The 25,129-nt window shown below is 46.0% G+C and overlaps 1 protein-coding gene across 4 annotated transcripts in view; it reads right to left on the reverse strand.

Moving 5' to 3' along the window:
- DNAJC13 (DnaJ heat shock protein family (Hsp40) member C13) overlaps positions 1-5,925 on the reverse strand; it is a 110,487-nt gene extending 104,562 nt beyond the window's left edge. For all 4 annotated transcript variants that reach the window (XR_003761411.2, XM_029070119.2, XM_029070121.2 and 1 more), the window contains exon 1: positions 5,833-5,925. The gene's annotated coding sequence lies outside the window, so the exon portion shown is untranslated. The remainder of the gene's footprint in view (positions 1-5,832) is intronic.
- Between the last annotated feature and the right edge of the window lie 19,204 nt (positions 5,926-25,129).

Raw genomic sequence — 25,129 nt, forward strand, 5'->3', positions numbered from 1 at the left:
CAATTGTTATGGGGGGAGGAGGAGGAGGAAGATATTTAAAAATAATCCAAATGCCCAAAAAATTTCACTGTTGTCTGGAGATTACAAAAGCAAAGAGCCACCTCTGTGTTAAATATATGGGGAAAAAAGGCACTGACTCCTAAACTATGAATGCACATATACTACAAAGGGGTGAGTCACTTTACGATTTAATTTCCCCGTAAAAAGGTTTCAGAACACTTGCACTATTTTCATTTCCAAGGCATTACATTTTTGATTATATATGAGTTGCTAATATATTGTACAGATTCTATCCTACCTCTGTTCTAGTGTATTTTCCCAAGCACTGAGTATAGTGCTCTGTAAGTGCTCAATACTATTGATTGTTTTTGAGAAGCTATACACCAAAAGCATAATAGTCTCACTGAAACCCCCTCTTCACAGTGGTCTCATATTTGAGATTTTCCTTTTGCAAATGTCTACCCTCACCAACCACTGAGATGTTTAAAACAAGGGCTAATATCCACATCCAAACTTTCCAGCACACACACACACAAAAAACCTGACAGAAAACTCCTATTTAAAAAGAAATGCTTGTCATTTATAAACAGTTCCCTATATCTTCAATAGTAAAGTGTCTATGCAACGTGGTGTATCATGGACTCTTGGGAAAGGGAGGAAAGAATGAAAACAACCTTGCAGATTAAACTTTAAAAACTTAGTATAGTTAGGGTCAAATACAGCAACTTCACCTGCAGTTGAACTCCCTGAAGGTGAAGAAGTACTTTCTGCATACTATTTTGTTCCCAATAAAAACACTGGGATTAGAACAAAATACTTCTTCCCCAAGATGTGATTTTACATGCTCACTCTCTACTACTGACCCGTCGTCCAGTTCTGGGTCCTCCTCAATAATGAAGGTTGAATGACTCAGGAACATGGGGTTTGTTAGGGAAAAGATACTTTCAGATAGAACGTAGTCGTTCAAAATAAAAGAGAATAGAGCTAGTAGGTGGAAACTAATTCTCTTAATAGCATCTTTAGCCCTCTGAAGTAAGGGTGCTATGGAAATTTAACTAAAAGGACACCAGAAGAATGAGGAAACTTTGGTGATGGTCGACACCTAAAGTGTTTTATTGTCTTCAATTGCACTATTTTTTTAGTTTAGCATCCGTCCCTCAAATATCTGAAGTCTGAAAGCTGATGTACACTGGAAAATGTACTTCCTATATACAAATTACTACACCAAGTCTCATGGAATCTAGCAGCAATTGCTCTTCCAAACGTCTCCTCTTAAAGACCTAAATTTATCCTTTTGAAGCCCGCTCGGAAAAGCGTCCTTACGCTCGATGCGTGTATTCCTAATGCTAGGAGCGTAAATTTCGGTCGGCCCGACCACCACGGAACAGATCCCCCAAACGTGGTCTCCGGTTTCCAAGCTGGAAACAAAGTATGTAGGGAAACGGTGACACGCATTTCGAAGAGGAAGCAGATAACGGGCGGCTTTTTCCAGAGCAAGAGTTGCAAATGCAATCTTTCCGTTTAACACGGGATGGGGAAAAGGCAGGACCTGGGAGACAGAGAGAGCCTTCCCACCCCAAAACAAACAAAACCAACTAGATGGTGGCTATTAATTGGGTCATTTGGTCCTCTGAGAGCCCTTGGAGAGCCAAGCCCTGCTGTCTCCTGTACCCGGCAGCGGGAACAAGTCACCACAGGAAGCCATCCCTCAGAGGACAAGCCCCCCTATCCTGGCTGGATTCAGGGATATTCCCGGGGTCACCCAGGACTTATTCTGGTAATCATCATCATGACAGTATCTGTTATACACTGTACATTCCAAGTGCTTAGTACAGTGCTCTGCACACTGGAAGCGCTCAATAAATACGAGTGAATTGAATGAATCTGCTAAGCGCTTACTACATGCCAAGCGCTGCTCTAAGCCCCGGGGTGGATACCAGGTAAAGAGGTCGTCGCACGTGGGGCTCCCAGTCTTTATCCCCGTTTTACAGATGAGGTCACCAGAGGCCCAGAGGAGTGAAGTGGCTTGCCCAAAGTCACAGAGCCGATGAGTGGTGGGAGCTGGATTAGAACTCAAGTCCTCTGACTCCCAAACCCAGGTTCTGGCCACTGAGCCACCCTGCTTCTCTGCTGCAGCCCACCTTGCTCCCGGCCCATCACAATAATCTTACTACTAAGAACTGAGGTCCTTGTTAAACGTTTACTGTGTGCCAGGCACTGTACTAAGCGCTGGGGTGGATGTCAGCGAATCGGGTTGGCCACGCTTCCTGTCCCACCTGGGGCTCCCTGTCTCAATCCCCATTTTGGAGACGAGGTCACTGAGGCCCAGAGAAGTAAAGTAACTTGCCCAAGGTTGCAGAGCAGACAGGTGACAGAGCTGGGATTAGAACTCACGACCTTCTGACTCCCAGGCCCGGAGGCAGCACGGTGTAGTGGACAGTGCTCTGCACACAGAAAAGCGCTCAATACATACGATTGGATAAATTAATGAATGAAATAATCCCCCCCCCCGGCCCACTGGTCTGCTGTGGGACCTGGGGCAAGTCGCTTGACGTCTCTGGGTCTCAGGTCCCTCATCTGCAAAATGGGGGTTGAGACCGTGAGCCCCACATGGGACGGGGGCCTGTGCCCAACTCAGTTTGCTTGTATCCATCCCAGCGCTTAGTATAGTGTCCGGCACAGAGTAAGCGCTTAACAGATGCCACTATTGTTCCTGGTCACTCCGCCATGCTGCTTCTCAAGCCCAGCCTGCTCCTGTCCTAGAGATGATGATAATAATAATAATAATAATAATAATAATTGTATTTGTTGAGTGCTTGTTATAATAATAATAATAATAATGTTGGTATTTGTTAAGCGCTTACTATGTGCCGAGCACTGTTCTAAGCGCTGGGGTAGACACAGGGGAATCAGGTTGTCCCACGTGGGGCTCACAGTCTTAATCCCCATTTTACAGATGAGGTAACTGAGGCACCGAGAAGTTAAGTAACTTGCCCAAAGTCACACAGCTGACAAGTGGTAGAGCCGGGGTTCGAACCCATGACCTCTGACTCCAAAGCCCGTGCTCTTTCCAGTGAGCCACGCTGCTTCTCAATCAAGCATTGTTCTAAGCACTGGGTAGATATAAGATAATCCAACTGGACCCAGTCCCTGTCCCACATGGGGCTCACAGTCTCAATCCCCATTTTAGAGATGAGGTAACTGAGGCCCAGGGAAATGAAGAGACTTGCCCCAGGTCACACACAATATGAGTAGCAGAGCCGCTGTCTGTCTCTCGGCACATGCACAGCTGAGAGACAGAGACAGGGAGACAGAGACAGGGAGACACCCAGAGACAGAATCAGAGAGACACACAGAGAGACAGACAGACAGAGAGAGATACAGAGAGAGACAGGCAGAGACAGACAGAGACGGATACAGAGAGCGAGACAGAGAGATGGAGCGAGGGAGACAGAGAGACAGACACAGAGAGACAGAGACAGAGAGACATAGAGAGAGCCAGACACAGAGAGACAGAGAGAGAGAGAGACAAAGGCAGACAGAGAGACAATGACAGAAAAACAGAGAGACAGAGACAAAGAGACACAGAGAGACAGGGGCAGAGAGACACAGCGAGAGACAGACACAGAGAGAGAGAGAGAAACAGAGAGACCGAGAGAGACAGAGACCAAGAGAGACAGAGACAGAAACAGAGACAGAGATAGAGTCAAGGACAGAGAGACACAGAGAGAAAGAGAGAAACAGAGAGACCGAGAGAGACAGAGACAGACACAGAGAGACAGAGAGAGGTAGAGAGAGACAGAGACAGACAGACAGAGACACATACAGAGAGAGACAGAGATAGAGTCAGGGACAGAGAGACACAAACAAAGAGAAACAGAGACACAGAGAGACCGAGACAGAGACAGAGAGAGATAGGGTTAGACACAGAGACAGAGACAGACACGAAGAGAGACAGAGACAGATAGGGACAAAGAGACACAGAAAGATAGACAGAGAGAGACAGAGCGGCACAGAGACAGAGATAGAGAGAGACAAGGTCAGAGAGACACAGAGAGAGACAGACACGCAGAGAAACAGAGAGGCAGAGAGACCGTGACAGAGACCAAGAGAGACAGAGACAGACACAGAGACAGATAGGGTTAGACACAGAGAGACAGGAAGAGAGACACAGAGACAGATAGAGACAGAGAGACACAGAGACAGACACAGAGAGAGACAGAGATAGAGTCAGGGACAGAGAGCCACAGAGAGAAAGAGAGAAACAGAGAGACCGAGAGAGACAGAGACAGACACAGAGACAGATAGGGACAGAGAGAGACAGAGAGACACTGAGACAGATACTGAGACAGATAGAGAGACAGAGATAGAGTTAGGGACAGAGAGATACAGAGAGAGACATGCAGAGAGAGAAACAGAGAGGCAGAGAGACCGAGAGAGACAGAGACCGAGAGAGACAGACACAGAGACAGATAGGGTTAGACACAGAGAGACAGACAGGAAGAGAGACACAGAGACAGATACAGAGAGAGACAGAGATAGATAGAGTCAGGGACAGAGAGTCACAGAGACAGACACACAGAGAGAGAAACAGAGAGGCAGAGAGCCCGAGAGAGACAGAGACCGAGAGAGACAGAGAGACACAGAGATAGAGTCAGGGACAGAGAGACAGAGAGAGACAGAGACAGGAAGAGAGACACAGAGACAGATACAGAGAGAGACGGAGATAGAGTCAGGGACAGAGAGACACAGAAAGACACGCAGAGAGAGAAACAGAGAGGCAGAGAGACCGAGAGAGACAGAGACAGACCCAGAGACAGAGAGAGAGAGATAGAGTCAGGGACAGAGAGACACAGAGAGAGAGAGACACGCAGAGAGAGAAACAGAGAGGCAGAGAGACCGAGAGAGACAGAGACAGACCCAGAGACAGATAGGGTTAGCCACAGAGAGACAGAGACAGAGAGATACAGAGAGAGACAGAGAGAGATAGAGTCAGGGACAGAGAGACACAGAGAGAGAGAGAGACACGCAGAGAGAGAAACAGAGAGGCAGAGAGACCGAGAGAGACAGAGACAGACCCAGAGACAGATAGGGTTAGCCACAGAGAGACAGAGAGACAGAGATACAGAGAGAGACAGAGAGAGATAGAGTCAGGGACAGAGAGACACAGAGAGAGAGAGACACGCAGAGAGAGACAGAGAGGCAGAGAGACCGAGAGAGACAGAGACAGACCCAGGGACAGAGAGACACAGAGAGAGAGAGACACGCAGAGAGACCGAGAGAGACAGAGACAGACCCAGAGACAGATAGGGTTAGCCACAGAGAGACAGAGAGATACAGAGAGAGACAGAGAGAGATAGAGTCAGGGACAGAGAGACACAGAGAGAGAGAGACACGCAGAGAGAGAAACAGAGAGGCAGAGAGACCGAGAGAGACAGAGACAGACCCAGAGACAGATAGAGTCAGGGACAGAGAGACACAGAGAGAAAGAGACCGAGAGAGACAGATAGGGTTAGACACAGAGAGACAGGAAGAGAGACAGAGAGACACAGAGCCAGAGCATCTGTGTTTCCTCGGGGCCTCCCCTTCGCGTGTGTGTGTGTGTGTGTGTGTGTGTGTGTCGGGGGCGGTGCGGCTTCCCGGAAGCGTTTCGGGGAGGATTGGGGGGAAGAGAGGACGGGGGGCGGGGGGCGGGGGCCGGGAGGGGACAGCGGGGCGCGGCAGGACCGGCCCGGGCACCGAAAACCTCCTGCCGCTGCCGCCGCTCCTTCCTCGTCGCCCTCGTCCGTCCCGGCGGCCTCCGTGCCCCCCCTCCCCGGCCCTCCCCGTTACCTCGGCGGCGGCGGAGACGGCGGGCTCCGACCCGGCCCGACCCGGCCCAGGCGGCTGCTCCTCCCCCGGCTGCGGCTGCGGCTGCGGGGCTCAGCGGCGGGCAGTGGAGGCCGCCATCTTCCCCCCCCCCCCCGGCCACAGGAAATCTCCTCCACTGCGCCTGCGCCGGCGCCGCCCCCCCCCACGCCTGTCACGAGGACGAACACGCCCCGCCCCTCTCCGCCCGCCGCCTCCAGGCCCCGCCCCCTTCCGTTCATTCATTCCTTCGTTCCTTCACTCATTCGTTCATTCTCTCATTCGTTCATTCGTTCACTCATTCATTCACTCACTCATTCATTCACTCATTCGTTCACTCATTCATTCACTCTTCATTCATTCCTCATTCACTCACTCATTCATTCGTTCATTCACTCATTCACTCACTCATTCATTCATTCACTCTTCATTCATTCACTCATTCACTCACTCATTCATTCATTCATTCTTTCACTCAATCATTCACTCTTCATTCATTCACTCATTCACTCACTCATTCATTCATTCGTTCATTCAGTCATTTATTCACTCTTCATTCATTCACCCATTCACTCATTCGTTCATTCACTCATTCGTTCATTCATTCATTCATTCGTTCACTCATTCATTCGTTCACTCATTCATTCACCATTCATTCATTCGTTCACTCATTCATTCACTCATTCATTCATTCATTCGTTCATTCAGTCATTTATTCACTCTTCATTCATTCACCCATTCACTCATTCATTCATTCACTCGTTCGTTCATTCACTCATTCGTTCATTCATTCATTCGTTCACTCATTCATTCACTCACTCATTCATAAGTTCACTCAATCATTCACTCATTCATTTCATTCACTCATTCACGCACTCAATCATATTTATTCATTCATTCATTTCCTAGTATTTATTGAGCGCTTACTCTGTGCAGAGCCCTGGACTAAGCACTTGGAATGAACAAGTCGGCAACAGAGCGAGACCGTCCCTGCCCTCTGACAGGCTTACAGTCTAATCGGGGGAGACGGGAAGATGAGAACAATGGCAATAAATAATAATGTTGGTATTTGTTAAGCGCTTACTATGTGCCGAGCACTGTTCTAAGCGCTGGGGCAGATCAGGGTAATCAGTTTGTCCCACGTGAGGCTCACAGATAATCCCCATTTTACAGATGAGGTAACTGAGACATACAGAAGTTAAGTGACTTGCCCACAGTCACACAGCTAAGTGGCAGAGCCAGGAGTCGAACCCATGACCTCTGATTCCGAAGCCCACGCTCTTTTCACTCAGCCACACTGCTTCTCCAGGCAATCAGGTTGTCCCACGTAGGGCTCACAGACTTCATCCCCATTTTACAGATGAGGGAACTGAGGCCCAGAGAATGTTAATGTTAATGTTGGTATTTGTTAAGCGCTTACTATGTGCCGAGCACTGTTCTAAGCGCTGGGGTAGACATAGGGGAATTAGGTTGTCCCACGTGGGCTCACAGTCTTAATCCCCATTTTACAGATGAGGGAACTGAGGCCCAGAGAAGTTAAGTGACTTGCCCAAAGTCACACAGCTGACAGGTGGTAGAGTCGGGATTCGAACCCATGACCTCAGACTCCCAAGGCCGTGCCCTTTCCACTGAGCCACGCTGCTTCATCTCACAAAAACAACGGCAACTAAATAGAATCAGGGTGATGTACATCTCATTAAACAAAATAAACAAAATAAATAGGGTGGTGAAGATATATACAGTTGAGCGGACGAGTACAGTGCTGTGGGGAAGGGAAGGGAGAGGTGGAGGAGCAGAAGGAAAAGGGGAAAAAGAGGGTTTAGCTGTGGAAAGTAAAGCGGGGGTGGCAGAGGGAGTAGAGGGAGAAGAGGAGCTCAGTCTGGGAAGGCCTCTTGGAGGAGGTGAGTTTTAAGTAGGGTTTTGAAGAGGGAAAGAGAATCAGTTTGGCGGAGGTGAGGAGGGAGGGCGTTCCGGGACCGTGGGAGGACGTGGCCCGGGGGTCGACGGCGGGATGGGCGAGACCGAGGGACGGTGAGGAGGTGGGCGGCGGAGGAGCGGAGCGTGCGGGGTGGGCGGTAGAAAGAGAGAAGGGAGGAGAGGTAGGAAGGGGCAAGGTGATGGACAGCCTTGAAGCCTAGAGTTATGGAGCGCTTACTCTGTGCACAGCACTGGACCGAGTGCTTGGAATAGACAACTGGGCTAACAGAAAAGGACCATCCCCGCCCCATAGTAATGTTGGTATTTGTTAAGCGCTTACTAAGTGCAGAGCACTGTTCTAAGCGCTGGGGGAGACACAGGGGAATGAGGTTTTCCCATGTGGGGCTCACCGTCTTCATCTCCATTTGACAGATGAGGGAACTGAGGCCCAGAGAAGTGAAGTGAGTCACTCACAGTCACACAGCTGACAAGTGGCGGAGCCGGGATTTGAACTCATGACCTCTGAGTCCCAAGCCCGGGCTCTTTCCACTGAGCCACGCTGCTTCTACACAGCTTATGAAGCGCTTACTCTGTGCAGAACGCTTGGAATGGACAACTTGGCAACAGAAAAGGACCATCCCCGGCCCAAGACGGTCTCACGTCTAGAGGGGAGAAAACTCCGCTCACCGCAGTTCCTTTCCTCCTCCAGGCCCCGCCCCCTGCCTCCTTTCATTTATTCATTCATTTAATACTATTTATTGAGCACTTACCCTGTGCAGAGCACTGGACTGAGCGCTTGGAATGGACAATTGGGCAACAGAAAAGGACCATCCCCGCCCCATGACGGGCTCACAGTCTAAAAGGGGGAAAACTCGTCCCACCGCAGCCCTCGGCCTCCAGGCCACACCCCCTGCCTCCTTTCATTCATTCATTTAATACTATTTATTGAGCGTTTACCTTGTGCAGAGCACTGGACTGAGCGCTTGGAATAGACAGTTGGGTAACAGAGAAGGACCATCCCCGCCCCATGACAGGCTCACAGTCTATAGGGGGGGAAACTCCACAAACCGCAGCCCTCTGCCTCCAGGCCCCGTTCCTTTCCCCTTTTCATTCATTTAATACTATTTATTGAGTGCTTACCCTGTGCAGAGCACTGTACTGAGAGCTTGGAATGGACAACTGGGCAACAGAGAGAGACCCTCCCCGCCCCATGACGGGCTCACAGTCTAAAGGGGGGGAAACCTGGCCCACCGCAGCCCTCGGCCTCCAGGCCCTGCCCCCTGCCTCCTTTCATTCACTCATTTAATACTATTTATTGAGCGCTTACCTTGTGCAGAGCACTGAACTGACCTCTTGGAATGGATAATTGGGCAACAGAGAAGGACCATCCCGGTCCCATGACGGGCTCACAGCCTAAAGGCTCACCGCAGCCCTCTGCCTCCAGATCACGCCTCCTGCCTCCTTTCATTCATTCATTCATTTAATACTATTTATTGAGCACTTACCTTGTGCAGAACACTGTACTGAGTGCTTGGAATGGACAATTGGGCAACAGAGAGAGACCCTCCCTGCCCAATGATGGGCTCACAGTCTAAAAGAGAAGCAGTGTGGCTCAGTGGAAAGAGCCCGGGCTAGGGAGTCAGAGGTCATGGGTTCGAATGCCTGCTCTGCCACTTGTCAGCTGTGTGACTGCGGACAAGTCACTTCTCTGGGCCTCAGTGACCTCCTCTGTAAAATGGGGATTAAGACTGTGAGCCTCACGTGGGACAACCTGATGACCCTGTATCTACCCCAGTGCTTAGAACAGTGCTCTGCACACAGTAAGCTCTTAACAAATACCAATGTTACTATTATTATTATTAAATTGTTTATCAACTCCCATGTGTCCTACTTTTGCAACTTGACACATCATCTTTTTCTTCAATCACATTTACTGAGCACTTATTGTGTGCAGAGCACTGTCCTCTGCACTTGGGAGAGTACACTGTAACAGAGACTCCATGCCTGTAAGAATAATAATTTCTGAGACATCCAACATGATTTTACTTGATCTAATTTTCTATGTACTCTTTCCCTCCTTCTTTGCACCCAAGCCGATTGTTCTCTGTTCAGGTTTAACAGGAGAACTACATAGAGTTTGGAACATAATCCACTGCTTTCAGCCACCCCAGTGCATCCTGACTAACTCAGGCCTCTTGAGAAGTTCCCATTTGGATGGTTGTTACGTTGCACTCTCCCAAACACTGAGCACGCAGCGCTCGGTAAATACGAGTGAATGAATGGGAGTTGCCCGGTGCAGTTTTGAGGTGATGGCACCCTGGCATTACCCACCCCAGTGCAACCGATGAGGTGGAATTCATCACCCAGATGGCCAACGCTTACGAATCCCCACCAAAAAAGTGGAACAAGACAGAATGGAGGAGCTAACACCCCTGATTTAGGGGTGTATTTGCCAATTCCAATTGGACACCCATTTAGGGCGGCCCTCCTCGGCTGCCCTCTTTTCCAAAGGGGAAGATTCCAAAGAGAAGCTCAGAGAACAGTAATAATATTGGTATTTGTTAAGCTCTTGCTACGTGCCAAGCCCTGTTCTGAGCGCTGGGGTTGATACAGGGTGATCAGATTGTCCCACGTGAGGCTCACAGTCTTCATCCCCATTTTACAGAGGAGGTCACTGAGGCACCGAGGAGTGAGGAGACTTGCCCAAAGTCACACAGCCGACGGGTGGTGGAGCCGGGATTAGAATCCACAACCCCTGAGTCCTAAGCCCGAGCTCTTGCCACTGAGCCACGCTGCTTCTCAAAACAAAGCAGCGGCTCGGTGAGGGAAGGTTGAAAGAGGGTCGGGTCCAGGGAGGAAAGGCAGAGGAGGGACAGAGGGAGGCCTCACTTAGATGGTCATCAGAGAATCTTGATGTCTCATTCAGGTGTCTGGGCAAGCATAGCACCTTCCCTCCCCTGGAATCACTCCCTAATGTCCAATTAGTATGTAGAGTTTCTCACTTTAATTTACACTGGTTCTTTTCACAGTGATTTACACTTGCACAGCTGCTTGGAGTTGTATTTTGGTAGATTTTTCTGAAAACTCATGACCTTTTAGCTTTGCAAAACTGGATCCACTGGGCACTATTCTCTTGACTGTGTTTTCTCAAAATGGGGTTCTCAGGTGACACCTATATTTTAGGATTCAAGATGGTGGGATGGGGATGTCCAGTTCCCCTCCCCCCCACCACACATTTTAAATATGCATCCAGAATCACTCGTGTGGTAGCCTATTTCAAATCTGTGACATATTTTACATTGTCTGCATGACTCTGGGAAGTCTGAAACCCAGCCAAGCCTGTACAGGCACCTTCTTTGCTTCAGAATCATCATCGTACCTATCTTAGCCAGTAAGGAGCTATGGGAATGTTTAGTTTTTTGGGATGGCATGAGAGAGTACCAGATCCCTGGATCCTTACATAACTGACTGGAAACTGGTTTCCTGCTTGAGAAAGACCATGACTCCCTGAGTACCAAAGGAGGAGCCTCCGATTTTCAAAAGCCTTGTTCCGTAAAGGACATCCCATAGGATGGGAGAATTGGGAGAATAGTAGCATAATAAATCGGGAGTATTTATTGAGAATAATCAGTGAAGTGCTTGGGAGAGTACAAATAGAATTAGCAGGCATGATCCCAACCCCCAGAGATCTTACGGTCCAGTGGGGGAGGCAAATACAAACTAAATTACCGACTGAAGGAAGAAAACGGAAAGATGAATACGTAGACGAATTAAGTATATGTTTGAGATTTATTAGTGAGAAACTGATCTTGAAATTCTAGTTAAGAATGATAAAGGGGACCATTTATTTTCCAACAATTCAGAAGCTACCAGGATTTAAATCAGGGGTTTCTATTGAGCGTTTACTCTCTGCCGAGTACTATACTAAATTCTTGGGCAGGTACGGTACAATAGAGTCGGTAAACTAATTGATTAACACTGAATCAGGCTAGCCAGAGTCAGTGGTAGTGGTTTTTCTGACAACGCGAATCCTTGAAATACATGTCACTGCAGTGTATGTTTTTAGCTGCCCCCAAAGGAGTTTAAAAGTGTTTAAATAGCATGGGCTTCCTTTGAAAACCAACAGATTCCCTGAGGTTGTCAGTAATCAATGGCAGTAAGAGTCACAAAGGAAACATTTTCCCAAGAATCGGTTCTTTCTCTGGAAAAGCAGCATGGCATAGTAGAGAGAGTACAGGCCTGGGAGTCAGAAGGTCATGAGTTCTAATTCTGACTCTGCCACTTGCTTGTTGTATGACCTTGGATAAGTCACTTCTCTGTCCCTCAGTTACCTCATCTGTAAAATGGGGATTGAGACTATGAGCCCCACATGAGACAGGGACTGGATCCAACCCGATTGGCTTATATCCACTCCAGCGCTTGCTTAGTTTAGTGCCTGGAACATAGTAAGCGCTTGAAAAATGCCCAATTATTATCATTATTTTTGAGTACCTGCTGGGTGCTAAGCACTGTAGTAAGCATTTGGGAACTACAAAACAAGATAGTGACACATTCCAAGGAGCTTCCAACTTTCATGGAGAAGACAAGCATAAAAGTATTAACAAGCCTATTAGGTCTCTCTCTCCAGTTTATCCAGCGACACCACAGCTGCTCCTGTCGGCCGCTCCTCCCTCTCCCCAGCCGCCCACCCACACGGTCTCAGAGAGAGACACAGTGTCACGTCCTTCAGTGACCCAAGCCTCTGAACCCTAGCTGGAAGAAATCACTCCATCCTATCCCACCTAGATTAATAATGTTAATGTTGGTATTTTTTAAGCGCTTACTATGTGCAGAGCACTGTTCTAAGCTCTATGGTAGATACAGGTTGTCCCACATGAGGCTCACAGTCTTAATCCCCATTTTAAAGAGGAGGTCACTGAGGCCCAGAGAAGTGAAGTGACTTGCCCAAAGTCACACAGCTGACAGGTGGCAGAGCCGGGATTAGAACCCATGACCTCTGACTCCTAAGCCCGGGCTTTTGCCAATGAGCCTCGCTGCTTCTCTAGATTACCGCTTCAGCCTCCTTGCTGACCTCCTTGGTGACCTCCCAGCCTCCTGGCTCTCCCCGCTCCAGTCCATTCTTCACTCTGCTGCCCAGGTCATTTTTCTACAGAAACATTCAGGACACATCACCCCACTCCTCAAAAAACTCCAGTGGTTGCCCATTCACCTCCATATCAAACAAAAACTCCTCACCATTGGCTTTGAAGTAGTCCACCATCTTGCCCCCTCATGCCTCACCTCGCTTCTCTTCTTCTACAACCCTACCCGCACACTCCGCTCCTCTCATGCTAATCTTCTCACTGAGCCTCCGTCTTGCCTGTCGCCTCGCCACTGACTCCTAGCCCACGTCATGCCTCTGGCCTGGAACGTCCTCCCCGCTCAAATCTGACAGACGATTCCCCCCCTTCCAAGCCTTATCAAAGACACATCTCCTCCAAGAGGCCTTCCCAGACTAAGCCCCACTTTTCTTCATCTCCCACTCCCTTCTGCGTCACCCTGACTTGCTCCCTCTGCTCTTCCCCCCTCCCAGCCCCACAGCACTTAGGTATATATCGGTAATTTGATTTATTTGTATTGATGTTTGTCTCTCCACCTCTAGACTCTGAGCCCGTTGTGGGCAGGGAATGTCACTGTTTAGTGTCGTGTTGTACTCTACCAAGTGCTTAGTACGGTGCTCTGCACACAGTAAGCCCTCAATAAATATGATTGAACGAATGAATGAATGAACGAAGAAATGTGGCTGCCATCTCAAGGTCTCTGAGGTTCCTTTTTCCAGGGTGGTGGCCTGGGGAGCCAAAGAGGACTGTGGGCAAGTCACTTAACTTCTCTGTGCCTCAGTTCCCTCATCTGTAAAATGGGGATTAAGACTGTGAGCCCCACGTGGGACAACCTGATTCCCCTGTGTCTACCCCAGTGCTTAGAACAGTGCTCTGTCCATAGTATTCGCTTAACAAATACCAACATTATTATTATTAACTCCTGCAGAAGTAGTGAGTTCCCTTAATGAGCTCCTGCAACTCCAAGGCAAGGGGGCTCGGCCCCCTTTCTTGAGGCTCACCATTTGGCTATAATCTCTGGTACCTTAGAGAAGCAGTGTGTCTCAGTGGAAAGAGCCTGGGCTCGGGAGTCAGAGGTCTTGGGTTCGAATCCCACCTCTGCCACTTGTCAGCTGTGTGACTGTGGGCAAGTCACTTAACTTCTCTGTGCGTCAGTTATCTCATCTGTAAAATGGGGATTAACTGTGAGCCTCACGTGAGACAACCTGATTACCCTGTATCTACCCCAGTGCTTAGAACAGTGCCCTGCGCATAGTAAGTGCTTAACAAATACCAACACTATTATTATTATATGGTATTTTGTGCATGGTGCGTCCATTCATCCAGATGATTCAAAATATCTCATAACCAGCAGTCACCTTAAACAGGAGGAACAAACTTAAGAAGGGGTAACCCACAGTCATTCAGTGAAGAGTACCACTGGGAATTCAATCCAGATGTCCTGATTCTCAATCAGATGCTCCACTGATGTCCTTGTTTATAGTATTATCATAAAAATCTGAGCCTCTTGAAGATGTGACAGAGACTTGTCTGCTGTGTGACCTTGAGCCAGTCATTTCACTTCTCTGGGCCTCAGTTATCTCATCCGTAAAATGGGGATTAAGACTGCGAGTCCCGTGCGGAATAGGGCCGATGTCCAACCTGACAACCTTGTATCTACCCCAGTGCTTAGTGCTTCACTCATGTCCTTATATATGGAATTATAAAAATCTGAGCCTCTTGAAGATGTCACCTTGAGCCAGTCATTCTGCGGGACAGGGCCTAGGTCCAACCTGACCATCTCGTATCTACCCCAGTGCTCAGTACAGTGCCTGGCACATAGTAAACGCTTAACAAATACCATTATAAAAGAGAAAGAAACACACACAATTAAAGGCACAGCAGCAGAGATAGATGGAGATCAAAAGACACACGGAGAATTATGGAAGGGGAGAAATACACAGACACCTTGCCACCTGACACCACGCCAGATGAGTCTCTCCTCCTTCGGGAGAGGGCAGGAAGAAGTTCTGCTGTTATATGTCTCTGTCTTCCCCTTTTAAATTGTGAACCCCTTGAGGGTCAGATAATTTGCCGAAATTGATTTTTGTGTATTCACCCTAGTGCTTCACGCAGTAAGTGCTTATGAGACAGCCACATAGAGACAGCTGGAAGCTTATTGTCACTGTAGTGTTCAGCTGCCTGGAGGTGGTGTTGACCATGGTAAGAATAAGAAAAGAGTAGGCCAACACTGCCTTCTCACCTTCCCTTCTAAACCTACTCTTTTCTTATTCTTACCATGGTCAACTTCACCGATTTCCTCCCTTAAACTTACAGGTTTCTCCTCTACCTTATTTCATGGATCTACCTCTTCTTTCCCATCCTTATGACCACCCTCTTGGTCCAAGATGTCGTCATTCCTTTTTTATTTTTGTTTTTGTTTTTCTCGGTATTGTTAGGGACCTGCTAAGCACTGGGTCAGGTTGGACACAGTCCACGTCCCACATGGGGCTCACAGTTTTAATTTTCGGTTTACAGATGAGGTAATTGGGGCTCAGAGAAGTTGAGTGACTGTCCAAGCACAGAACAGACAAGTAGAACCCAGGTCCTCTGACTCCCCGGCCCACGCTCTTTCAACTGGGCCACGCTGTTTCACATTTCCCGGCCAGATCACTGCCTCAGGCTCCTTACTGGTGTCCATGCTTCCAACCTCAGCCGTCTTCTGACTATCCTATACTATGCCGCATGATATTTGCTCATTTACTCCCCTCCTCAAAGACCTCCCCTGGCTACCCATTCCCCTACTCATTCCCCTCCACCAATTTTTTCTTCTTATCTTTCCATTCTCTTCTCCGGCTTTGCCCTGAATCACACTCTTTGCCAATGGTGCGATAAGGCCTACAACTCCTTCCCTGTTATTTGGAAGTAAAATAAAAGAACACTTCAAAAGTACCAAATAAATGCATTGGAAGCTTCCACGTCTTAGTCATTTATTCCTTAGCAGTCCTGTATTGCATAGACGGGGGAGAAGGGCAGGAGGGGGAATGAAATTTCCCCTCATATTGAATATTTTCTGCTCATATATTCTATTGAATTGGGCTACTCACATCTTCAAAGAGTCACTTTCAAGAACTGAATCGCCCCTTCATATGGGAAATTCCCACTGGCATTCAATCGGCAATGAATGTTTATAAAGAATATGTGAAAAAGGAGGGCATGGATTATAAAACAACTAATAAGACTTTAACTACTTCCCTAAGAGAAAAAGTAGAATTGCAATGTTCTTTTTTACTTTGAGAACAGTAATAAAAAAACAGACTGCAACCACCTGCTCCACATGGAAGAAAATAAATGAGTACAGGAAGAAGTGATCTAGTTAGGCATGGCAACAAGTTTTACCTAAACCCAGGGCAAAATTCCACATCATTCTTCCCTGCCTTTCCTGTCACTGGCAAACATGAAACATGAGGGTGGGGATGGTTAGGAAGAGACTTAAACTTCATATATTCTGTGCCTCAGAATGTTTTCCTAAATTATTATTGTTCTTATTCTGTATTTGTTAAGCATTTACTGTGTCGAGCGCTGTTCTAAGTGCTGCGGTAGATGCAATTTAGGTGGGACACAGTCCCTGTTCCACATGGGGCACCATGTGAGTAGGAGGGAGTAAGATTTAATCCCCATTTTACAGTTGAGGAAACTGAGGCATAGAGTTGTGACTTGCCCAAGGACCCAGAGCAAGCAATTGACAGAGCTAGGATTAGAACCCAGGTCCTTTGACTCTTTCCACTAGGCCCCGCTGCTTCTGTTCTAAGCCTTAAATTTGCTCACCTGAAAATTTTCATGGCTAAATGATTCTTCATAGATGTGGGGAGGTGGGGCTTTGGCTTCCCTCAACCCAAGGAAAGGAGGTTTGGGTTATCTGTTCTTGTTGCTCAGTGAAAATTTCCCCAAGTAATTAGTTCAAAAGTGAACCTTGCCCACACAGGAAACGACATCTCCCAGCAGCCCAGCATTGTGAACTCCTGTCTTTGATCACCATAGGAGCAAGAAGAGGGATGGGAATATTTGAGAACGGAAGGCCAGGGCTTTGGAGAAAATTGTTTCCGAAAGGCGGTGCAGGCCGTGACCATCATCACTATTTTGGGCTATCACAGTAAAATATTCTGCTCTTTTTCATTGCCTCGTCTTCCTGTAAATAAATCCGTCTGTGGTTCCATGCTTGATTAACTTGTTTGATCCCTGATTATTCATTCTCACAGGCTTTGTCACTTGTGAAGATAACCACGGCCAACTATTAGCCAAAAAAATAAAAGGAGAGAAGAAGAAAGGTAATGCAATGAATCAATCACTTGTACTTACTGAGCTCTTACTGTGCAAACCTTTTATATTACAATAATGAGCTAGATTTTCCCCAGTGCCTAAGCTACTCCCTTGGGGTAAATTAGATGCTTAGAGAAGTTTTCAGCCCACAGGACTGCCTCAGTGGATTTCTACTGTTAGTATTTTCTTCTCTACTACCATGTATTACAAAATGAGTTACTAACATATATTCTTGCTTCAGAGCACTAAAAGAACCCCAATCATGTGAAAGACTTAACGGTCTAACTTACTATCAAGGAGTGTCTTAGGCATTATGAGCCCAAAATACCAAAATGATGAGGAACTGTGTTTTGCTCATCATCGTCATCATCCCAATAAACTAAAATCTGTTGAACCATCCCTTGGGTACAGGACACTGCACTTAAATGTTTCAACCGAGGGATGTTATAATGAGGCAAACTCAAGAATAAGCTACTTAATTGAGTTTAAAAAAAATTTACATTAGATTATCCCAAAGTTCATTAATGCAGGACATTAATGCAGTTTCAGTTGTTTCCGCATCAGTAGGTGACAGACTTCTAATACTTTAGTGGGCCTTAAACATCTCTGCTAAGCCCAGGCTCTGTGAGGTAAAATTACTCCTTAAAACCAAAAGTGTTATTTCATTGCCTCATATATCAGGAATTTGGAATTTTCAGCAAATTCCCCGTTAGCCACTTACCACTTTGCCACTACATACTTTCAATAAAACAGAATGTTTTCCATATTTAAGTTTAATATGTGTGAGTTCTCAGTTTTTTATGACACTCCTGAGGTAGAAAATTACTCATGACAAATCTGTAGCAGATTTAAAGGGATGTTGCTGAATTCACTACATTTCATTTTTATTTTCCTCCTCTGTTTTTCTTTCCTAAAATCTTAGACGAGGTCGGTGAGATTTTCTTTTAAGTAGATTTCATTAGCCTTATTCTAAAAGCGTGGAAGGATCTTGTCTAAATAGAGATAGCAAATGTGCTGCTCATATATCTGTTGGAAATGTATTTAGATAGTGGAAACCTGCTTACATAAGAGTTTTTACCTGCCATAAGACCTTTCAGTTGCTGTCAGAAATGTTTGCACTAATTGAAGAGCTCCTCAGAAATCCTTGGTTACTGCAACATACAGTAAGTTAAATATTTTCGTGCCTTAAAACCCTAAGGGTCACAGATAATATCTTTACTTTCAATACTTTCAGAAAAGAGTATGCTAGAAAAGGTTTTGCATGTGGGGGTGAATGTTTGCTGGGTTGCCAATTTCAGAGGACCGATGGGGGTTATTGCCCCATGGAATTGGGTCGCTGGGGGCAAAGAGACTATCTTTGGTCCTAGGCAATGGCCACTTCACCTACCTCTAAAACAACTCTCTGTGTACCTATGAAGAGAGGAAACGCGCTTCGACCAAAAGCTTTCCCCAGTTTCTGGTTTGTCAGGCTTGACATGAAAGTCTGGCAAGGGAAACTAGAAACATTAGGCAAAGAGTTGTAAGGGTAGAGGACTCCACAGTCAGTTGAATTCCAGCCACTTGGGTGAAACCTGCTGGATTAAGGATGTCGGGGATAATTGTTAGTGTGCTATTTCTCCATCTCCTAAAAATCTGTTTTAATTATGATTTCTTTCCTGTAAAATTCTCTAGTAAAATTCTCTAGTGAAACAGGTCTGTTTATCCGGTCTCTACTAGGGTGCGTGGATAATTTTCAGAGGTGGGCACGTCAGAAGGGCAGTCAGTGTTCAATCTCATCTCTCACCCCTTCTTTGTCTTCTCAGCCAAGAGTTTCCTTTTAAGACAGTTTGGATCAGGAAGGAAGGAAACAGAGCTGGAGACGGTTAGGACTGGGGGTGGTAAAAAGGGAGGAAAAAAGGTCAGAGCCATTTGTAGAGGTCAACATTGGAGCTAACAACAGGAACAAGGGTGAGGTGAAGTGGGATGAGGGTTGGGTCACTGGTAGTTGTTTAGGGGGCTCTTTGTTGCCATTGATTCCGTAAAATGCTAATGTCGAAAATTTCATTCAAATGAGAATGCACCGAAAGGAATAGACCAAACAAAGTCAATTTAAAAGCTTTTAGTGACCATCAGTAAACAATACCCAATGGAAAATAAAGAGTAATTGGACAGTCCTAGAAAATAAAGTGGATGAAATTGAAACTGCTCATGGAGATCTCACTCGGTATTTCATCTCACCAATCTGGGTTGCATTTACTTGGTTCTCCATTTTTTCCTCCTCCTCATGACCTACAGCATTATAACTCTGTGTCCAGGACTAGCCCAGAAACTATACAAGACGTTACAGAAGCCAAGGCTGCTGACTCAGGTTTTGGCAGAGGGATACCAGATTGTTCATTTGCAGCCCTGAATCACTTCCATTTCTTCCAGCAAACAGTGGCAGCATGCACACTGCTGGAAAAGAACAAAACGAAAACAAACCAAAGCCTGCTTTTTCGCTGACGCGTTGGTTTCTGACTACATGACCGAGTGTGCTTCATTGTTGGCCTTACTGCCCATTTCTGGCATTAAGTGGCTGCTGGCGTTCATCCCTGGGATCTTGTCCATCTTTCTGATTTCAAAGGGGTTTCTGTATGTACGTGCAAGGACTCGGGGAGAGAAGGAGAGGAAAAAAAAAAAATCCCCCTTTTTGGACTCTTCTGATTGATCAACCCAGTTTCAAGCTGGAAGAGAATTATCCGGTTTATAGATTGCAGGCTGCTGTGAGGTGCGTTCTACTGCCTAAATGGCAAAGTTAATATTAGATGAGAGCAGTGCTATTTTCCTCCCTAGTCAGGCTCAATTCACTCATACAGTAGAGTGTGTCATCGTTTTCCTGCTCGAGCTTTGTCAAAGTAGTCATGCCACATAACTCCAGAGTCTTATTTTCCACAGATGAGAAAGTATGATTTGATGAATATACAACTCAAGACAGAGTTAGGAGTGTCATCACACACCCCCACTCACACATCCTGTTTCTGCTAGCTTGTCTCCTAATGTGATAGGTCCTTTTGGACAAATCACTCCACATCTCTGGGCTCATGATGCCTTGTCTTTGAAACAATAGTAAAATAAATCACCTGGGGGCCCTGCCATAATAACATTTTCTTAGCCTGGGAGAGTCCATTGTGTGCCAGGGGTCATGGATGAATGATCATTCTTGTACCTTTCCCTCCTCATGTAGTGCTAGAATCATGGTAAGTGATTAAGTTCACAGTAAGTTCAATAAGTACTACTGGATCATTATTATTTCCAAATAAATTTTCCCAGCTTGCTGTTGTCTGGACAACTAGAACTGTGCCTACTGGATTCTCATCCTAGTTCCCAGCATGGGGAAGCAGCATGGCTCAGTGGAAAGAGCACGGTCTTGGGAGTCAGAGGTTATGGTTTCTAATCACAGCTCTGCCACTTGCCAGCAGTGTGACTGTGGACAAGTCATTTAACTTCTCTGTGCCTCAGATACCTCATCTGTAAAATGGGGATTAACTGTGAGCCTCACATGGGACAACCTGTGACCCTGTATCTACCCCAGCGCTTAGAACAGTGCTCTGCACACAGTAATCGCTTAACAAATACCACTATTATTATTATTATTATTATATTTAAAAGCTGGCATGACTTTGGTTCTGATCATTTTCCCTTTCTCATTCAGCTGAAGACCCCATTTTTTTGTTTCTTTTCGAATTCTTTCCCTCCTCTTTTCTGTTGTTCCTTATCAGAACTTCGTTATTTTTCCTGATGATACCTTTCCAGACCACCTATCTTCTTACTAGGGCATCTTCCCCACAGACATGTAAGAGAAGGTAATGTTAATAAGTAGTTTAATGTTTTTAAGATCTTCAGCCTCTAAAGTGTAATCTCTACATAATCCAATGAAGTGTTGAACCATTCTCCCTGGAGCTGGAGTTGAACAGGCTAGCACTGACTTTACAGATTTTGAACATCATGAGTACCATGGTTTTGATTGAAAAACACAAAACAACATAATAAAGTTATTAGCTTGCTTTTGATACACCGCCTTTCTCAAAAATTCCCCTCGCACACTGTCACATCTCATTTGTCCTCCCTGAGTATGGTTATTCCCATTTTATAGACAGGGAAGATCAATCAGTGGTATTTATTGAGTGCTTACTGAATTAATCATTTGGAAGAGTATGATCGAGTTTGTAAACAAGATCCCTGCCCTCGAGGAGCGTATATGAAGAGTCAGAAAGTAGGGAAGTGACTCATCACAGTCATGCAGTTAATCAGGGGCCGAGACCTGAGTGAATCCCGAAATGTTAAAAAAGATACTGGACATCCTGATCTCAGCCTAGTTAAAGACATCTAATCAGTTTCTGTTTTCCATGACTATCAACGAAGCAACCAGTTTGGCTTCTCTGAACTCCTACTCTGATTCTGTATCTTCTAATAATAGAAATAATAATAATGATGGCTTTTGTTAAGCACTTATTATGTGGCAAGCACTGTTCTAGACACAAGGTAATCAGGTCACCCCACGTGGGGCTCTCAGTCTTAATCCCCATTTTACGAAAGAGGGAACTGAGGCACAGGGAAGTTAAGTGACTTGCCCAAAGTCACACAGCTGATGATTGGCGGAGCTAGGATTAGAACCCACGACTCTGACTCCCAAGCCCATGCTCTTTCCACTAAGCCACACTGCTTCTCTTCTGTCTCTTGGTCCAGGGCTATTTAGAACTAGCTGATATATCTTTCCTATTCCAGGATAGTATTTTGAATGGCTTCCAATTCCTTCATTTCTCACTGCATGATAACTTGTTATCTCACACGGCTAAACATGCTCCTGGGCATTTTGAGGGAAGTAACAGACATAGAGAAATCAGTCAGAGTTCCTTCTCCACTTTTTTCAATTTGAACTAGTGAAGATCGGCGTGGGAGTTGATCAGTCAATTATTGCTCTGAGTGATGCATAGTGATCTTTATCATTGCAGCAGATTGCTGGATTTCTTTAAATCCTTTCTCATTCTTTACCACCGGTATTGATGTGGTTAGTTGAAGTACTAATGGAGAAATGTCATCTCCCAGGAGGCAAATTTTGACCAAGAATCTGACATATTACCTCCAGGTGAACAGGTGCTCCTCTTCTTAGACTTGGGTGGGAGCAGTAAAATCACCAAATGTATGTAACCTTTATACCATAATCCCTGGTCCTAGGCTCTCCTTTGGCCTCTGATTCTTTCCCACACATTTTATCCTCTTTAAAAGTTGACACATGATAAACCCCCAGACAGGATCATCTCCTATATGTTTCATAGCCTTTTGATTTTTAAGTCAACTATTCAAGCTACCTCCTATAACATCTTTTTCTGCTCAAGTTTTGGTTCAGCCCATCCTCTTGAACCTCTGTTTTCTGGGACAATGAATCATAGTTGAGACTATATTATTGAGGTATTTGGGGCAAGAGGCCCAGGGTCTTGAAGAGCCATATTTTAATCTTGGAATACCCACCCACATTCCATATTTCCCAAAATATTCTCGAAGTACCCTGAAGGATACTGAAAGTAGCTGTTCTGAAAGTACCCCATCTTTTGGAGCTTGCAGTAATAATCATAATCATGGTATCTGGATAGTAGGAGCGAAGGTGGCTCCCACTGTGTTATGCTCTAATTCTTCTCACCCTCCTCATCCATCTTGCCTGCCCCAAATCCACTTTGATGGAACGCGGCCCTGGAGCTGGTTGGAACTTCTTGTGCCTCTGCTCTGAGCCTCTAGCTCCTCACAGAAGAATTTGTAGTTCTCTCAGCAAATTTAACATTTCAGTTCTGCTATCGAATTGGGCTAAGTTGCTTCGTTTCTGGTGTCTGAATGTTCCCTTCTACAAAATGAGGAGGAGATCCCTTGTCCGAGAAACAGGAAAGTGCTCTGAAGATACTTTCGGCAGAGAATAAAATGTGAGAGTCTCCTGGCAAAAATGACTCACGAGAGTCAGTCTCTCACTTCCAGTATTTTCCAAGATGAGCAGAGAGACCAATGCATGAGACACATAGCCAATCACAGACTGGGCTTGTGAAAATTAGCACCGGTTGTGCAATGCTAAGAGTTGCCTTGTGCTCAGCAAGTTTGTCCCTTTTATGCATCGGTGTATTTGTCCTCAAAAGACCAAAGATCCAAATGGCAAATCTGGAGCTGGAGGACCTGTCTCATATCGCAAAGTTCAGGGCATTAGTGTCAACGGAGCACATTTTGAGGCATCCCTTAATCATCCTTCTACTGTTCTACCTGGCCACCTCTAGAGCATGATCTATTTGCTAAGATCTCCATAAAAAAGATTGTCTTGGGCACCCTTTTACAGTTCATCCATCCTGTTTGATGTCTTGGGCAACCTCTTACTGTTCATCCATACTGGTCGACCATAGCACTGTGGTCGAGCTGTGATCCTCATTGCCTTGGTGTCCGTGATCCTTCAGCGATATGGACCTTGGAGTTTGGGATGAAACCTTGCCATTTTATGCAAGTTATTCACCTCAGAAACTACAAGTGGAGTTGGTCAAGTTGTTTGATATGCCTTTGGTATGGTATCTGTACCTCACTGCCAATCAGCAGTGTTGTGATGACAGCACCAGCATAGTAGGCATTGATTTTCACCTTCAAACTGGTTTCTCTTTCCTCCCAGAGCCAGTGTTCCACCTTAACAAATATTGCACTACTCGTACTAGTACGAGCAGTACTAGTACTAGTAAGTAAGAGTAGCTCATACTCTTGCGACCTGGCCACAGACAGCAGCGTTCTGTGAGAGCCCTCTGCCCACATAGCAGAATTTCTAGATAGCTTTAAACGGTAAATCTAAAGTTTATCTCACATTGACGCAGACCCTGTGGTGTCGGGCTTCCGCTGGAGAATGCCTGATTTTTTTTTTCAGATGATTTTCGTAGCGAAGCGAGTAGCAACTCCTGTAAAGCATTTAGCAAGCCTATCTCTGTCTCTAAGAATGTCAGCCACCACTGTGAAATCATCAACAAATAGTACCTCACCAATGAGACCTCATGAGATGAACAGATTTTTCCAGACAAACTTCCATGTGGTTCCATGCTTTTCTGCCAGTTCAAATACAGTGTTTGAGGTAGCCAGCTGTTTACTCGCACACGTACTAAAAAGTAGCCTGCCAATTGTGTTTACCTACACCAAACTTACCTAAGAGGTAGGGCCAACCCTCTAAATCCCCACCAACTTTAGCAACCTTGGCTTGCTGAAACTGCCTTTGTCAGTGGACCCCAGGTTGCGGTAGCGACATTCGCAGCAACCCCAGGTGAACTGGCCTGTCCTGAATCAATTTGTCACCATCTTCTAGACTGAAAGCTCGTTGTGGGCAGGGAATGTGTCTGTTGTATTGTTGTATTTGTTCTCGCCCAAGCCTTTAGTACAGTGCTCTGAATACAGTAAGTGCTCAATAAATACGACTGACTGGCCGATTACCTTAATGACATAATTTAGATCCTTATAGAAGTACTCACTGTCCATCTCAGAATGGGTCAATTTTGGGGAATATGCATTGGTAGCAGTAACTTGGGGTGACTGTGTTAGACTGAGCCATGTCCCCATGAAGTGAGTGGGATTTAACCAAAAATTTTGATAAGCGGTATCTTGCTCACTCAGCCAACCCCATCCCATTATCACTCTTGTGTCTTATTAAATCAATCAAAGGCATATCTAGCTCCAACTTCCTCCAAAATGTAGATGTCAGGCAGCCGTGTCTCACTCAGTGCAGTTCTGTTGATGTTGTTTTTGACCAGCTCTCGGTGATGATCTCTTATTCTCTTATCTCTTGGTTGTTACATATTCAATTTATTCCAACAAATCTTTATGTATCCCTTGCAACTTTTATTAATTTTTCTAGAATAATTTTCCTGAGTAAAAGGGGCAGTGATACACAACGTTTGCCATCAAAAATCAGCTATCATTTCCCTACACAGCCAGTGTTACTAAATATC

This window comes from Ornithorhynchus anatinus, chromosome 8 (genome assembly GCF_004115215.2).
Source record: "Ornithorhynchus anatinus isolate Pmale09 chromosome 8, mOrnAna1.pri.v4, whole genome shotgun sequence".
In the NCBI taxonomy this organism is placed as follows: Eukaryota; Metazoa; Chordata; class Mammalia; order Monotremata; family Ornithorhynchidae; genus Ornithorhynchus; species Ornithorhynchus anatinus.